The following is a 15,358-nucleotide window of genomic DNA, read 5'->3' on the forward strand; positions in this document are numbered from 1 at the left end:
GAGGAAGAAAAAAAGGAAAAAAGAAAGAGAAAAAAGAAAAAGGGAAGAAAAGAAAGAAAAGAAGAAGAAAGAGGAGAAGACAAAAAAAGGAAAGAAAAAGAAAAAAAAAGAAAAGAGAAAGGAGAAAAGAAAAGAAAAAAGAGAAAGAGGAGAAAGGAAAAAAGAAAAGAAAAGAAAAGAAAGAAAGAAAAAAAGAAAGAGGAAAGAGAAGAAAAGGAGAAAAAAAGAAAAAAAAGAAAAAGAAAGAGAAGAAAAGAAAAAAGAAGAAAGAAAAAGAAAAAAGGAGAAGAGAAAAGAAGGAAAGGAGAAGAAAAGAAGAAAGGAAAGAAAAGAAAGAGAAAAAGAAGAGGAAAAGAGAAAGAAAGAAAGAAAAAAAGAAGAAAGGAAAGAAAGAAGAAGAAAAGAAAGGAAAAAGAGAAAAGAGAAGAGAAGAGAAAAGAAGGAAAGAGAAAAGAAGAGAAAAAAGAAAGAAAGAAGAGGGAAAGGAAAAAGAAAAAGGAAAGGAAGAAGAAAAGGAGGGGAAGAAAGAAAGAAGAAAGAAGAGAAAAGAAGATAAGGAAGAAGAAAAGGAAAGGGAGAAAAGAAAAGGGAAAGGGAAAGAAAGAAAGAGAAGAAAAAAAGAAAGAAAAAGAAAAGAAGAGAAAAAGGGAGAAGAAAAAAGAAAAGAGAAAAAAAAGAAAAAAGAAAAAGAAAAAAAAGAAAAGGAAAAAGAAGAAAGAAAGAAAAGAAGAAAGAAAGAGAAAAGAAAGAGAGAAAAAAGGAAAAGAAAAGGAAAGAGAAAAAAGAAGAGAGAAAGAAAGAGAAAAAGAAAAGAGAAGGAGGAAAAAGGAAGAAAAAGAGAAAAGAAAAGAAAGAAAGAGAAAAGGAAGAAAGAGGAGAAAGAAAAAAGAAGGAAGAAAGGGGAAGAGAGAGTAAAGAGAAGAAGAGGAAAAAAATAAGAAAGAAAGAAAAGAAAAGAGAAAAGAAAGAAAAGAAAAAAGAGAAAAAGAAAGAAAAGGAGAAAAAGGAAAGAGAGAAAAAAGAGAAAAAAGAAGGGAAAGAAGAAAGAAGAAAGGGAAAGAAAGGAGAGAAGGAAAAAGAGGGAAGAAAGAGGAAAAGGGAAGAAAAGAAGAAAGAGAAGAAAAGGGAAGAAAGGGAAAAAGAAAAAGAAAGAAAGGGAGAGGAAAAGAGAAGGGAAAGAAAAGAAAGAAGAAGGAAGAAAGAAAGGAAAGGAGAAGAAAGAAAAGGAGAAAAGAAAGAGAGGAGAAAAGAAGAAAGAAGAAAGAAAGAGAAAAGAAAGAAAGAAAAAGAAAGAAAGAAAGAAAAGAAGAAGAAAAAGAAGGAAAGAGAAAAGGAAAGAAAAGAAGAAGAGAAGAAAAGGAAGAAAGAGGAGAAAGAAAGAAAGAGAAAAGAAAGAAGAAAAGGAAGAAAGAAAGAAGGAGAAAGAAAGAAAAGAAGAAAGAAAAAGAAAAAAGAGAAAGAAAAGAAGAAAAGAAAGAGAAAAAAGAAAGAAAAAGAGAAAGAAAAGAAGAAAAAGAGAAAAGAAGAAAGAAAAGGAGAAAAAAGAAAAAGAAGAAAGAAAAGGAAAGAAAGAAAAAGAAGAGAAAGGAAAAGAAAGAAGAAAAAAAGAAAGAAAGAAAAAGAAGAAGAAAAAGAGAAAGGAAAAAGAGAAGGAGAAGAAAGAAAGAAAGAAAGGAAGAAAGAAAGGAAGAAGAGAAAGAAGAAAAAGGAAGAAGAAAGAAAAGAAGAAGAGAAAGGAAGAAAAAAGAAAGGAAAGGAAAAGAGAAGAAGAGAGAAAGAAAGAAGAAGAGAAAGAGAAAAGGAGAAAGAAAGAAGAGAAAGGAGAAAGAAAAAGAAAGAAAAGAAAAGGAAAGAAAGAGAAAGAAAGAGAAAAGAAAAGGAAGGAAAAGAAAGAAGAAGAAAAAGAGAAGAAGGAAAGAGAAAAGAGGAAGAGGAAAAGAAAGAGGAAGAAAGAAAAGAAAGAAAGGAAGAAAGAAAGAAAGGAAAAGAAGGAAGAAAGAGGAAAGAAAAGAAAGGAAAGAAGGAAAGAAGAAGAAAGAGAGAAAGAAGAGAAGAAGAGAAGAAAGAGAAAGAAAGAGGAAAGAAGAAAAGGAAGAAAGGAAAGAAGAGAAAAGAAAAGAAAGAAGGAAGCGGAAGGAAAGAAGAGAAGGAAAGAAGGAAGAAGGAAGAAAGAGGAGAAAGGAAGGAAAGAAAAGAGAAAGAGAAGGAAGAAAGAAAGAGGAAAGAAGAGAAAAGAGAAAGGAAGAGAAAAGAAAGGAAAGAGAAAAAGGAAGAGAAGGAAAAGAGAAGGAAAGAGGAAGAAAGAAAAGAAAAGAAGGAGGAAAAGAAAGAAGAGAAAAGAAAGGAAGGAGAAAGAGAAAGGAAAGAAGAGAAAAGAAGAAGGAAGAAAGAAAGAGGAAAAGAAAGGAAAAGAAGAAAGGAAAGGAAAGAGAAAGAAGGAAGAGAAGAAAAGAAAGAGAGGAGAAGAAAGAAGAAGAAGAAAGAGAAAAGAGAAAGAAAAGAGGAAGGAAAGAAGAAAAGGAGAAGGAAAAGAAGAGGAAGAAAAGAGAAGAGAAAGAAGGAAGAAAGAAGAGAAAGAAAAGGAAAGAAGAGAAGAAAGAGAAAGAAGAAAAGAAAGAAGAGAAGAAAAGAAAGAAAGAAAAGGAAAAAGAAAGAAGAAAGAAAGAAGAAGGAGAAAAGAAAGAAAGAAGAGGAAGAAAGAAAAGAAAGAAGGAAAGAGAAGAAAGAGGAAAGAAAAAAGAGAAAGAAGAAAGAAGAAAAGAGGAAGAAAGGAAAGAAAAAAGAGGAAGAAGAAGAAGAAAGAAGAAGAGAAAAGAAAAAGAAGGAGAAGAAAAAGAAAGAAAGAAAGAGAAAAGAAGAAAGAAAGAGAAAGAAGAAAAGAAAGAGAAGAAAAAGAAAGAAAAGAAAGAAGAGAAAGAAGAAAGAAGAAAGAAAGGGAAGAAAAAAGAAAGAAAAAGAAAGGAAAAAAGAAGAAAAGAGAAAGAAAGAAGGAAGAGAAAGAAGAAGAAAAGAAAAAGAAGAAAGAGAAGAAGAAGAGAAAGAGAAGAAAGAAGAGAAAGAAGAAAAGGAAAAAGAAAGAAAGAAGAAGAAGGAGAAGAAGAAAGAGAAAGGAAGAAAGGAAGGAGAAGAAAGAGAAAAAGAAAGAAGGAGAAAGAGAAAAAGAAAAGAAGAAGAGAAGAAAAGAGAAAGAAAAGGAGAAAAAGGAGAAGAAGAAAGAAAAGAGGAAGAGAGAAAAGAGAAGGAAGAGAGAAGAAAGGAAAAAAGGAAAAGAAAGAAAAGAGAAAGGAGAAAAGGAAAGAGAAAAAGAAGAAAAGAAAAAAAAGAAGAAAGGAGAAGAAAAGAGAAAAGGAAGAGAAAGAAGAAAGGAAGAAAAGAGAAAAAAGGAAGAAGAAAGGGAAAGGAAAAGAAAAGAAGGAAAAGAAGGGAAAGAGAGAAGGAAAGAAGAAGAAGAAGAGGAAAAGAGAGAAAGAAGAAGAAGGAAGAAGAAGAGGAAGGAAAAGAAAAGAGAAGAAGAGAAAGGAGAAAAGAGAAGAAAAGGAAAGAGGAAAGAGAAAAGAAGGAAGGAAGAAGAGGAAAAAGAGAAGGAAAGAGAAGGAGAGAAGAAGAGGAAGAAAGAAGAGAAAGAAGAAAGAGGAAAGAAAGAAGAAAGGAAAAGGAAAGAAAAGAAGAAAGGAGAAAGGAGAGAAGGAAAGAAGAAGGAAAGAGAAAGAAAGAAAAGAAAGAAGGAAAGAGGGAAAAAGAGAAAGAGAAGGAGAGAAGGAAAGAGAAGAAGAGAAAGAGAGAAGAAAGAGGAAGAGAAGAAGAAAGGAAAGAAGAAGAGGAAAGAGAAAAGAAAGAGAAGAAAGAGAAAGAGAAGAGAAGGAAAGAGGAAGAAGGAAAAGAAGAAAGAAGGGAAAGGGAAGAAGAAGAAAGAGAAGAAAGAAAGGAGGGAAGAAGAAAGAAAAGAGAGAGGGAAGAGGAGAAAGAAGAGAGAGAAGAAAGGAGAAAGAGGAAGAAGAAGAAGGAGAAGAAAGGAGAGAGAAAGAGAAGAAGAAAGAGGTGAAAGAAAAGAAAGAAAGAGGGAGAGAAAAGAGGAAAAGAAAAGAAGAAGAAAGAGAAGGAAGAAGAAGAAGAGAAAGAAGGAAGAGAAAGAGAAGGGAAGAAAGAAGAGAAAGAAAAAGAAAGAGAGAAAGACAAGAGAGAGGAAGAAGGAAAAAAGAGAAAGAAGAAGAGGAAAGAGAGGAAAGGAAGGAGAGAAAGGAAGAGAAAGGAAGAAAGAGAGAAAAGGAAAGGAAGAGAAGAGGAAAAGAAGGAAAAGAGGAGAATAAGAAAAGAGAAGGGGAAGAAAAAAGAAGAGAAGAAAGGAAAAAAGGAAAAAGAAGAAAAGAAGAAAAGAGAAGAAAGAAGAGAAGGAGAAGGAAAAGAGGAGAAGAAAGAGAAAGAGAAGAAGAGGAAAGAGAAGAGAAGAAAGAAGAAAGAAAGAAGAAAAAGGAAGGAAAGAGGGAAGAAGGAAGGAAAAAAGAGAAAAGGAAAGAGAGAAGGAAAGAAGAGAAGGAAAGAGAAAAGAGAGAGGAAGAAGGGAGAGAAAGGGAAGGAAAGAAGAAAGAGGAAGAAAGAGAAGAAAAGAGAAAAGGGAAGAAGAAAAAGAGGAAGGAAAGAGAAGAAGGGAGGAAAAAGAGAAGAAGAGAAGAAGAAAGAAAGAGCGAAGGAAGGGAGAAAGGAGAAAGGGAAAGAAGGAAGAGAGAAAGGAAGGGAGAGAAAAAGAGAGAGAAAGAAAAGAAAGAAGGAAGAGAAGGAATAGAGAAGAAAGAAAGAAGAGAAAAGAGAAAAGAAAGAAGGAAAGAAAAGGAGAAGTAAAGAGAAAGAAGAGAAGAGAAGGAGGAAGAAAGGAAAAGAAAGAAGAAAGAGAAAGAGAAGAGGAAGAAGGAGAAGAAGAAAAAAGGAGAGAAAAGAGAAAAGAAAGAAGGAAAAAGAAAGGAAAGAAAAAAGAAAGAGAAAGAAAGAAAGAAAAAGAGAGAAGAAAGTAAAAGAAAGGGAAAAGAAGAGGAAAGGGAAAAAGAAGGAAAGGGGAAGGAGAGAAGAAAAAGAAGAGAAAAACAAGAAGGAAGGAAAAGAAGGAAAGAAAGAGAAAGAAGAAAGAGAGGAAAGAAAAAAGAAAGAAGGAAAGAAGAAAGAGGAGGGAAGAAAAAGGGAGAAGGAAAGAAGGAGAAAGAAAAGAAAGGGGAAAAAAGGAGAAGAAGGAAAGAAGAGGATAGAAAGAGAGAAAGGAAAAAGAGAAGAAGAAGAGGAGAGGGAAGAGAAAGAAAGAAGAAGAAAAAGAAAGAGAGAGGAAGAAAAAAACGAGAAAAAGAAAGAAGGAGAGCAAGAGAAAAGGAAAGGAAAAGAGAGGGGAGAGAAGAAAAGAAGAAGAAGGAGGAAGAAAGGGAAAAGAAGAGGAAGGAAGAGAAGAAAGGAGAAGAGAGGGAAGAAAAGGAAAGAGAGAGGAAAGAAAGGAGATAGAAAGAAGGAGAAAAGAAAGAAGAAGAGAAAGGAAGGAAAAGAAAAAAGTGGAAGAAAGAGAGAAGAGAAAGAAGAGAGAAAGGGAGAAAAAGGAAAGAAAAGAGGAAAGAAAAAAGAAGAAGAAAAGAAGAAGAAAGAAGAAAAGGGAGAGAAGAGAGAAAAGAGAGAAAAGAAGAGGAAAGAAGGAGAAACAAGAAAGAGAAGGAAAAAGAAGAGGAGGAAGAAGATGAAGGAAATGAAAGAGAGATAAAGAGAAAGAAGGAAAGAAAGAGAGGGAGAAGAAGAGGAGAAAAGGAAGAAAGAGAAGAGAAAGGAAAGAGAAGAAGAGGGAGAAGAGGAAAAGAAGAAAGAGAAGGAAGAAGAGAAAAGAAGAGGAGAAAGGAAAAAAGAAAAATAGAAAAGGAGAAGAAGAAAAAAGGAGAGAAAGAGAAGAAAAAAAAGGAAAGAAGGAAGAAAAAGAGAGAAAAGAGAGACAGAAGGAAGGGAAGAAAAGAAAAAGAAAAGAGAAGAAGGAGGAAGAAGAAGAGAGAAGAAGAAAGAAAGGAGGAAAGAGAGAAGAAGAAAGGGGAAACAGTAAATAAGAAAGAGAAAAGAAGAAAAGAGAGAAGAAAAAGAGAAAGGAGAAGAAGGAGAAAAAGAGAGAGAAAAGAGAGAAAGAAAGAAGGAAGGAAGAAGAGGAAGAAAAGAGAAGAAAGAAAAAGAGAAAGAAGGTAGAGAAAGAGGAGAAGGGTAAGGGAAAGAAAGAAGGTAGAAAGAAGAAGAAAGAAAGAAAAGAAAGAAGGAAGAAGGAAGGAAGAAGAGGAATGAGGGAAAGAAGGTAAAGAGAGAAAAGAAGAAAAAGGGGAGAAGAGAAGGAAAGGGGAAGAAGAGAAGGAAGGAAAGAGAAAGAGAAGAAGGAAGAAGGGAAGAGAAGAGAAAAGAGAGAAGAGAAGAAGAAGAGAAAAAGAGGAAGAGAGAAGAAAGAGAGAAAAGAGGAAGAGAGGGAAGAGGAGAAAGAAAAAGAGAAGAGGAAGAGAAGAGGAGAAGAGAAAGGAAGGAAGAGAGAAGAGAAAAGAGAGAGAAGAGAAAGGGAGGAGAAGGAGGAAAGAGAAGAGAAAGAAGAAAGAAAAGAGAAGAAGAGAAGAGAAGAGAAAAGAAAAAGAAGAGGGAAGAGAAGAGAAGAAGAGAAGAGAAGAGAAAGAGAAAAGAGAAAGGAAAGAAGAAAGGAAGGAAGAGAAGAGAAGGAAGGAAGGAGAGAAGGAAGAGAAAAGAAAAGAGAAGAGAAAAAGAAGAGAAAAGAGAAGAGAGGAAGAGAAGGGAAGAAAGAGAAAGGAGGGGGAGAAAGAAGAGAAAAGAGAAGAGAAAGAGAGGAAAAGAAGAAAGAGAAGGGAGGAAAAGAAGAGAAAGAGGGGAGGGAAAGAAAGAAAAAGAGAAGAAGAGGAGAGAAGAGAAAGAAAGGAGAAAAAAAGAGAAGGAAGAGGAAAGGAGAAGGAAGAAAGAGAAGAAGAGGAGAAGAGAAGAGAAAAGGAAAAGAAAGAGAGGGAAAGAGAAGAAAGAGAGAAAGAAGAGAAAGAGAAGAAGAGAAGAGAAAGGAAAAAGAGAGGAAGGAGAAAAGAGAGAGAAGAAAAAGAGAAAGAGAAAGAAAGAAAAGGAGAAAAGGAAGAGAAAAGAGAGGAGGAGAAAGAGAAAGAGAAAAGAGAAAGAAGAAGAGAAAGAGAAGAGAAGAGAAAAAAGAGAAAAGAGAGAAAGAGAAGAGGAAGAAAGGAGAAGAGAAGAGAAAAAGAGAAAGAAGAAAAGAGAGAGAAGAAGAGAAAAGAGAAAGAAGGGAAGAGAAGAGAAAAAAGAAAAAAGAGAAGGAAAGAAAGAAGAAGAGATAGTAGGGTAGAGAAGAGAGAAGGAGGAAGCAAGAGAAAGAAGAAGGGGGGGAAAAACGGGGGGGGAAAGAGTTGAGGAGGAAAATAGAAAGCAAGGAGAAGAGGGGGGATGAGACGAGAAGGGGGGACGAGGAGAGGAAAAAGAGAAGAGGAGGAAGGGGGAAAGAGGGAAGGAGGACGAATAGAAGGGTCAGAAAGAGACGGTAAGGAGTTGTTAAATCGTGAGAGCATAGAAGCGGGAGCGAAGAGAGAGGAAAGCGAAACGGGAGAAGAGTGGGATAAGAGAAGAGAAGAGCAAGAAAAGGAAAAACGCGAGGGAGATGAGGGTGTGGGGAAAGGAGGCAAGAAGAGAAGGAGGAATAAGGATGAGGAGAGGAATGGGAAAAAGAAGGGGAGAGAGATAAGGAAGAAGAGAAGAGCGGAAGGGAAAGGGAAGAGAAGAGAAACAGAGGGAGGGGAAGGGAGAAAAGGACTGAGGTAAGGAAGAAAAGAAAAGGGAGAAGGAGCAGAGAAGGAGGGAGAGGGGAAAAGAGCAAGAGGGGAAAAGAGCAAGAGAAAGAGTATGCGATGAGGACGGGAAGAGAAGAGAGGAGGCGGAAAAGGAGAAGGAAGAAGAGAGAAGAGAAAAAGGAGAAGAGAGAAAAGGAAGATAGAGGAAGAAAAGGAAAAGAAGAGGGAAAGAGAGGGAAGGAAGGAAAAGGAGAAAAGAAAGAAGAAGAGAAAGAAAAAGGAAAGAGAAGAGGGGGAAGAAAAGGGGGGGAGGGGGGGAGGAAAAAAAAAAGAAAAAGGAAAGAAGAGGAAGAGGGAAAGAGAAAGAAGAGAAGAAAGGAGGAAGAGAAGAAGAGGAAGGAAAGATGGGAAGAAAAAGAGAAAGAGAGAAGAAGAAGAAGAAGAGAAGAAAGAGAAAGAAGGAGAAGAAGAAAGAGGAGAAGGAAAAAGAAGAAGAGGAAGAGAGAAGAGGAAAGGGAGAGGGAAGAGAAAAAGAAAGAGAAGAGAAGAAGAGAGGAAGAAGAAGAAGAAGGAGAAGAGAAGAGAAGAAGAGGAAAAAGAAGAAAGAGAGAAAAGGAGGAGAAGAGCAGAGGAAAAAGAGAAGCAGAAAGGAGAAAGAAGGAGAAGAGAAAGAGAAGGAAAAGAGATGAAAGAGAGAGAGAAGAGAGGAAAGAGGGAAGGAAAGAAGAAAAGGAAAGTAAAAGAGAAGGGAGGGAAAGAGAGAGGGGAAGAAGAGAAGAAGAGAGAAGAAAGAGCAGGAGGAAAAGAAAGCAGAGAGAAGGAAAGAAGAGAAAGAGGGAGGGAAGAGGAAAGGAAAAGAAGAGAAAGGAAGAGAGGGGAAAGAGGTAAAGAAAGGGAAGAAAGAGAAGAAGATAAGAGGAAAGAGAAAGAGAAAAAGAGAGGAAAAAGAAAAAGAGGAAGGAAGAGGAAGGGGAGAAGGAAAAGGGAAGAGGAAGGAAAAGGAGGGGAAAGAAAGAGGAGGGAAAGAGGAAAGAAAAAGAGGAGGGAAGAAAAGAGAAGAGGGAAGGAAGAAGGGGGAGAAAAGGGAAGGGAAAGAGAAGGGGAAGAGAGGAAGAGGAGGGAAGAAGGAAAAAGGAGAAGGGAAAAGGGGGAAGAAAAGGGAAAATGAGAAGAGGAGAAGAGAAAAGAGAAGGAGGAGGAAAGAAGAGAGAGAAAAAGGAAAGGAGTAAGAGAAGAGAGAAAAGAGAAAAAAGAAAAAAAGAGAGGAAGAGAGAAAGAGGAAGGAGGAAGAAAAAGGGGAGAGGGAAAGAGAGCGAAGAGAACGAAAGAAGAGAGAAGGAAAGAGAGAAGGAGGGGAAAAAAGAGAAGAAAAGAGAAGGGAAAAGAAGAAGAGAAAGAGAAGAGGGAAAAAGAGAAAAACAGAGAAAGGAAGAGAGAAAAGAGAAAAAAGAAGAAAAGAAAGAGGGGAAAAGAGAAAGAAAAGAAGAGGAAAGAAGAGAGAAAGAGAGAAGGATGGAGAGAGAAAGGAAAAGAGAGAAGAGAAAAGGGAGAAAAGAAAGGAAGAGGAAGAGAGAGGGAAAAAAGAGAAAAAGAAAAGAGAAGAGAAAAGAAGGAGAAAAAAGAGAAAAGAAGAAGAGAAGGTAGAAGAGGAAAGAAAAGGAGAAAAGAGAAAAGAGAAAAAAGAAGAGACAAAGGAAGAAACGAGAACGAAGAAGAGGAAAAGGGAAGAGAGGAAGAAAAGACAAAGAGAAGGGGGAAGGAAAGAGGGAAAGAAGAAGAGAGAAGAGAAAGAAGAAAGAAGGGGAAGAGGGAGAAAAAGAGAAGAAGAAGGGAATAGAGAGAAGAAAGAGAGAAAGAAAAGAAAGGAAAGAGAAGAGAACGAGAGAGAAGGAGAAAGAAAGGAGGAAGAAGAGAGAGAAAAGGAGGGAAGAGGAGAAGGAAGGAAGGAAGAGAAGAGAGAAAGAGAAGAGAAAAAGGAGAAGAAAAGGAAGAGAGAGAAGAAGAAGAAGAAAAGAAGAAGAGACGAAGAAGAGAAGAAAGAGAGGAAGAGAAGGGAGAAGGGAGGAAGAGAAGAGAAGAGAAGAAGAGAAGTGAGAAGAAGGAGAACGAGAAGAAAGGAGGGAGAAGAAAGTAAGAGAGAAGAAAGAGGGGAAAGAGAAGGAGAAAGAGGAAGAAGAAGAGAAGAAAGAGGGAAGAGATAAGATGGAAGAGGGAAGAGGAAGAAGGATAAGAGGGGAAGAGAAAGGGGAGAAGGAGGAATGGAAAGGACGAGAAGAAGAAGAGAGAAAGAAGAGAAGACGAGAGCAGAAGAAAGAGAGAGAAAGAGGAAGGAGAAGAGGGAGAAAGCGAGAAAGCAAGAGGGAAGCAAGAAGGAGAAGAGAGAAGAGGAGAGGAGGGAAAGGAAGATGAAGGGAAGAGAGAAAGGGAAGAAAGAAGAAGAGAAGGAAGAAAGCGAGAAGGAGAGAAGGAGAGAAGAGAAGAGAAGAGGAGAAGAAGGAAGGGGGAAGAAGGAGGAAGGAGAAGAAACGAGAGAAAGAGAAAGAGGGAAGAAGGAAGAGCAAGGAAAGAGGGAGGAGAGAAGGAGGAAAGAGAGGAGAAGACAGGAGAAGGAGAGAAGAGGAGAGGGAGAGAGAGGAGAGGAAGAGAGAAGGAGAAGGAGAGAGAAGGAGAGAAGGAAGGGAGAAGAGAGAAGAGAAGAGAGAGAAGAGAAGAGAAGAGAAGAAGAAGGAAAGAAGAGAGAGAAAGAGAAAGAAAGAGAAGAGAAGAGAAGAGAAGAGAAGAGAAGAGAAGAGAAGAGAAGAGAAGAGAAGAGAAGAGAAGAGAAGAGAAGAGAAGAGAAAATTGTTTGGGAACCAAATCTTATGGGAGATATCCCTCCAATGGAATTGTTTAGAATAATCATTATTTTCCTTTTTACACCCAATAGTGATTCATTTACATTTTTACTACTTTCTGCTCAAGATCTGTGAAAAATTTTAAAGGCATAGTCTAAAACTACCACAATAACAAAGAATCCACAACTGCAAGAGACTCAATAAATAACCCATGTGTGGTAAATCTTATTGGAGTACCAATTAGCTACTATATGATCAAACTGTGGAAGTCATAATAAATCAGATTTCTTTAATTTTGTGAAATTATAATTCTTTAATATGAAATATAAAGGCTAGTTTTGTAAATATAAACTTTTATATTACACTAAGATCCATTTGAAGACACATTAGCTGAACACATCATCAGTTTAATTTTCTACTGCAGGTAAAGAAAGCACAGCAGTTGTATGCTCTGGGCATTTCTTTCCTTCAAGTTTTATTTGTGAATCACATAAACACAGAGGCAGGTAAAAAGAAAATGATGGCCCTGAAGGGTGGTTTTGATATATGGTTCCACGAATCAACATGTTTATTAATAGCACTACTCTGGAAGATATGGAATAGGTGTTGTCAGTTGCTAAAAGTATGAAATTCCTTTTCCATTTATCTATTAATCTCTCAGTCTGTTAAAATTCACATCAGCATTTTCCAAGTTTTAGATTTTTCTGTTAGAGAGTCTATTTTCTGCCCTTTCATACCTTTCTCTTACAAGAGTAGATCACTGTTGACAGGGCAAAACTTGGTTATTTTTGGGTAGACATGCTGTAGGTTGGTGATGTATGCAAGGAGGCAGGCAAAGCTGACATTGCCAGTTGTCGTTAGCCCTTATTTACAGGAAAAGGTAAAGATCAATCAGTGTGTCTCAAATTGCAAGGGCAAGATGACCCTGCCAAATTTCTCTCATTAGAAGGTAGCTTCAAGTATATATCTTACTGCTTAATCCATTCACTTTCTCATAGCTATTCTAATAGTAAACAGACCATTTTAAATTCCCCCCCACCCCCCAAATATTAATTTCAGAAAACTGTGGCACGAGAGAGGTGGATGATTATATTCCTAATTAAAACACAAATACAGTAATTACAGTTTATATGCCATTATCCTGATTCTACACAGGATGACTTTAAACAGCAAAACAGCCATTAATTTTACTGTTCAAAGAAATGCTCATAATCTTTTAGAAATGTCATATAAAATATTCATTTTTAAATGCCCTACGGTGATTTCTGAATTTATTTAAAGTGGGCTGTTGATAGCTCTTTTATAAATAAGCAATTACAGTACACTAAATATATCATGGCCCATCACATTATACATTCTATAATTTCATGGATGAAAAGCCTACAGATGATCTGCATAAATGTGGTGCATCTCACAGCAGGTGAGGAGTTTGATTACACAGGATAATCAGTGTTATTATTTATAGTAACCATTTATACCTGTTATTTATTAAAACCCAGCACATCAGATGCTGGTGTATTTAAGGAAGTTGCTATATTGTAGGCCAAACTTGGCATAAGGCTATTACACACATGTAAAATGTACTGTCACATTAGCAGTTTGAAATCAGCTAAGGTCAGCAGGGAAGGAGAGTTTGTTAGCACTTGGTGGCAGAAGAGAAAGCTACAAGCAAGTGGCTGGGGTCTCTCCCAGTCCCCCTGGACAAATAGCATCCCTGCAAACATCATTGCCCCACTGGCAATATCAGATATCCTTGACAGCACATTAGATGAAGTAGTCCAGGGCTGAGTGACTGCAGAAAGGTTAAAATAACCTCCAATATATTGAGGTGATTTTTCAAGACCTGAGCCTGGATTTTCATGAGGGTTTCTTCACACAAATTACAGTTCTACTACTTAGGGTGTTCATACTCCTCGATCATTTAAGAGACCTGAACACTTCTTATAAAACAATGTAAATCAAAACATAGTCTTCATGATTATTTAAGTGTGCTCATAGGCCCTAGAAGATTACACACAGAGAGCTTTTCTGTGGGCAACAAGCACATGCTTGTCACCTTGCCTGAGCAGTGTTACACCTTTCCTCTCTTACTCCGAGCCTTATGCAAGTGACTGCACACAGGGGATGGAAAAGTTCATCAGTGTGGGCACAGCAAAAGAGGTGAGGTACCTGCAGTGGATCCTTTTAGTCCTTCCTTGCTGGCTTGTGCTGGTGAAACCAACCTCTGCTGAAGAGGGAAAGCAAAGGGATACTGGACCAGCACCACACCATAGTCCCAGAGGAGATGTTAGCTCTGTAGATACTCTTTAGCAATCTAGTTAGATTTCAGCTTTCGGTCCCCGAGGAGTGCTATAGGTCTGGCACTTCCTTAAGACTACTTACATAGAGCAACAGAGATTTGGGTACTGCCTGCTCTTCAAAGAAGGGAACAACTTCAACAGCGATAATTCAGACCTGTAACTGACAAGTGGTGGGATGGCAAGAAGTTTGTTTAGAACAAGGGGAGAAACATTGAGAAGACAGCCCACTTCCAGAATCACCTTACCCTGACACTGCTCACATTGTGGTGACAGCAGCATGGCAGATCATCTAGTACTGCCAGTGTGTGTTTTCTTAAGTGACCATTTGAGTTTATAGCAGTGAAAATTATCTCAACATGCAAATTCAATTTCTGGGGATGTGTATTTAAATTTAAAAGGATGTCAACTGTGCTAAAATTACTGAGTATGTGTGTCTAGAAGGATTCCACTTCAGCAATTCTCTTTGAGAAAAACAGAACAGGCAACAGCATGGCTGTACAGAGTAAAAATGTCCTGGAAATGAAAAATAAACCTGCTGTTTTCCTTGCATTTTCAGGGATGATTCCTATGATTATACCAATTGACTCTGACTGAATTTCATAGGAAGATAAACTGTGTTTTATAGTAAACTAAAAGAACTTAGGTGTATGCATGCATATGCTAACTACACAGAACAAAACTGGTATGCATTTTGGAAGGCTGTTGTTGGGCCGCTGTGCTTTTGCAGGAGAATGTGTAGTGTCTCATGATATGGATATTGGGTAGGGGTTGATTTGTGTGGATTCAAAGTGTGTATTTGGGTGGTTATGCTTTGAATGGAGAATGTGTGGAACGGTGTTGGGCTATTGGTGCATTTTAATGTTTTTTTGGAGTGAAGTGGGATTGGATTATAGACAGGAAAGAGGAAGAGAGAAGCGAGGAAGACGAAGGAAGGAAGAGGAAGCGAAGAGGACAGAGAAGCGGAAGGAAGGCGAAGAGCAGGAGGAAGCGAGAAGAGAGAAGAGAAGAGAAGGACGAAGAGACGAGAAGAGAAGCGAAGAGAAGAGAAGAGAAGGAAGAGAAGGAGAAGAGCGAGAGAGAAGAGAGAGCAGAGAAGAGAACGAGCAGAGAATCGAGAAGAGAAGAGAAGAGAAGCAGAGAGGCAGCGAGAAGAGAAGTAGACAGGAAGGAAAGAGAGTCGAAGCGTAGAGAAGAGAGCCGAAGCGACGAGAACGAGGCGTAAGAGACGAGAAGCGCAAGCTCGCCAGCAGCATGACTGATGCCGAGCCTCGCCTGCTAGCCATCTCTCGCACGCCTCATCGTCCTCTCCTTCCTATCCTCTCCCTCCCCTCCCTCCCTCCCCCTCACCCTCCCCTCCCCTCCTCCCCTCCCCTCCCCTCCCTCCCATCTCCTCTCCTCTCCATCTCCTCTCCTCTCCTTCCTCTCCTCTCCTCTCCTTCCTCTCTCTCCTCTCCTCCTCCCCTCCCCACCCCTCCCCACCCCTCCCTTCCCCTCCCCTCCCCTCCTCTCCCTCTCCTCTCCTCATAGTTTCTGACATTGTTCCAAATGGTTAAAGGCCCTCTGAAGACCAAGTTTAGAGGAAATAGCTGGATAGATAATACTATAATTGGTTTATAATAAGAAAAAACATTCTTTAATATAAATGCATCATATATTGTCCATTTGTTTCACCTAATCATCAGTTACTTGCATGTTACAAAGCATCAAAACTGTAATTTTTTGACATTGAGATGAAGACTTCTGGATGTTCTGAAACTGGTGTACTGAGTCTGAGACTTCTCAGATGTAGCTTTTGGCACAGAGAGGTTCTGAGCTGGAACCAGTTCTTCTGTTCTTTCAATAGCCTGGTTTGAGAACATGATAAAAGTCTTCAGATATGTAAAGAAAAGGTAGTTTTCATACGAGGTATTTGATTTCAATGGGCAGGAATCACACTGGGGCTAATCTGTGTTTCACTAAGATTGTTCCTGGCTGAAAACAATTCACATATGACTAATAAATCTTCTCAATTGCATATAATTATATTTCTTAAAGCCAAAGAGACCATTAGATCAAGCATTCTTATCTCTTGTATTGTCTAGGCTGTACAATGTTACACTCAACTGATAGGTCTTGCAGACTGGCATCTAGTCTTAACAGGTAGGTATCAACAGATAAACAAGCCCTTGGCAGTTCATGTTCATAGTTAATCACATTCACCAGTAAGAATTTTTGACACATTTAGATTTGAATCTGTCAGGATTTAGCTTCCAGCTGCTATAATTCCTTTATTTATCTCTTTATTTATTAAATTTTAAATATTCCTCTGCTATATTTAGGGACACAGTCAATTTTTCAGTAAGTGATCACTGATGATGAAAATGAAAAAAAAAAATATTGGAAACAGTGTCAGCTCAGGGTTTATTTTCTGTCTAAATAAATAATTCACTTAAACCCAAAATGC

Source organism: Indicator indicator, chromosome 2 (assembly GCF_027791375.1).
Source record: "Indicator indicator isolate 239-I01 chromosome 2, UM_Iind_1.1, whole genome shotgun sequence".
Lineage (NCBI taxonomy): Eukaryota > Metazoa > Chordata > Aves > Piciformes > Indicatoridae > Indicator > Indicator indicator.